At 48.6% G+C, this 2,056-nt stretch overlaps 1 pseudogene; it reads right to left on the bottom strand.

Annotated features, from left to right (window-relative positions):
• On the bottom strand, nucleotides 1-1,301 carry LOC148916440 (2-oxoglutarate-dependent dioxygenase 19-like; annotated as a pseudogene).
• Nucleotides 1,302-2,056: the final 755 nt, after the last annotated feature.

The raw sequence follows: 2,056 nt of genomic DNA on the forward strand, positions 1-2,056 counted from the left end.
TTAGGCTCGTATGTGATCAAAGGTGGACTTCATGTAGTTTTTCTCACTTTGTTGAAGTTGTATATTTCCTTATAGTTCATGGAAAGGTATTTAGGAGCTTGGCCTTCTTTTTCCAACAACTCTGGAGCTGGGGCAACAATTGTATCTGGATGGTCCGTGTGGTATGGCTGACGAAGATTCTTGAACTTTGTTGTTCACGGTGTACGATGCATCACACTCTTGTATTTGCCGTTGGTAAGAATCTAGAAGACCCAAAAAAAAAATTAAAAATTTGGTTTAACTAAACCAGAAGCTAACAATAAGACTCATGCATGAAATTGTTTGATGTGAAATGAAAAATGATGAAATTAATTGTTAGAAAGCTGGTGGCGAGGCCATCGGCGATAAGCCATTTTCCATTGTGCTCAACTTGGAGGCCATTCATCTTAATCTACGGATGAGGAGTGACAAGGGCATGATCAGTGTGATGGGTACCAATGCGAGTTCGGTGAGGCATGGTGGGTAGTAGTTTCTGAGCATTTGTATGTAGTTTGTCCAATCGGGTTTTCTAAATTGCTCTTGTTTTCTCAAGTGCAACTTCTCGGCTTCTCTTGCTGAACTCCATTGACACCTCACTAAAGCAACCCGGTTTGTAGAGTAGAACTCGGGGCGTACTCTCACCTAAAGTCCTCCGAAAGGAATTTGTCAATGCGGATGTTTATATATCAGCCTAGCATATTCACTGAAAACAACTAGCACCAAGGTAGAACGCCTTCTCCCCGCCCAAGGAAGACACTCTTCCGGAGTGCCAAGACTGGAAACTCCCATCTTTGAAACTCACAAGCTGCTAAACCTAATCTTCATGACACGTGTCACCACCATGTGACTTGCACAAAGTTCCACATTGGAAATCACATCAACCTCCTTTCACTTCCCTATAAAAGGTACAATACCCTAGAAAAGGGTAACTACTTTCTACTACCTTTTCATTACTTACTGCGAAGGTTACCTTACGGTGGCTTGAGTATCGGAGAGCCCGGCGACACCACCGTGTCCAAAGCTTACGATTGCTTTTCCTATCTTTGTCTTCTGAGGCTAGCCTTTATTGAAGGTCAGGACCGCACCTGTGAAGGCAAATTCCCTTTCTCTAAGTTGACCTCTACGAAAAGAGTATCAGCAGTTTGGCGTCGTCTGCAGGAAGCGTCATGAATCCCATTTTTCTCTACTAGCCCGGGGTGCTTCTCTTCTCCTATCGGCCCAGTCGCCTCTTCTTCACTCCACACACCGCTATGCCTACGGAGGATAGCCACGGGACCCGGCATACCCACCCCTGGGGTACCTCCCAGAGACCTTCAGCAGATGCCAATCTCCGGGGCGGAAGCGGAGAGCCTCTAGCCGATGTCACGAGATGTCAGAAATATGACCATCTTTATGCTAGAACGTCAAGCTCGAGGCATGATTACCGCACAGTGAAGCGTAAGCCCCAGGGAGATGAATCAAACCCAAGGCTCCTAACTTGAAGCCTTGCAGAAACCTGTGCGTGCAAAAAAACCATTGCGGAGCACTCCCACCATTGTCCCGATCTAGCCTAGGCTAGTAAGGGTAAAGGTCCCTGCATCGAGAGCGACCAAGTCGCGGCTCGCCGCATCTCCCGAGGCAGGCCCCCTGAACCAACAGGTCTACATAGGGATTGGAGGACCTTATCACGGGCCGTTAGATGGAACCCTTCTTATCGGTGTGTCCAAGACCCAAGGTGACACTGGGCCCCATCGAGGCTTACCCAACTACCACTGGAGAAGGTATAGGGGACTCGGAGGCGGGGCGGGATTACTTAGAAACTACACGAGTCTTATCACAAGGGCGTTCGAAGAACTTTATCCGACCAGGCCCTTACACACCGAGACTCTCCCTCGTACGACAGGCAATGAGGCTTCTAACTGAAAGTCCGGTGCACGGAGAGTGAGGCGGTATAACCACCAACCCCTGCGGGCAAAGCCACGACTGGGCCCTGCAGATGCATCCTTAATTACCACGGAAAGGACATCCGGCCACTCGTATCGCCTTCTACACTAGCGGA

This window comes from Prunus mume, linkage group LG6, assembly GCF_029339155.1.
Source record: "Prunus mume cultivar Tortuosa linkage group LG6, ASM2933915v1, whole genome shotgun sequence".
NCBI lineage: Eukaryota > Viridiplantae > Streptophyta > Magnoliopsida > Rosales > Rosaceae > Prunus > Prunus mume.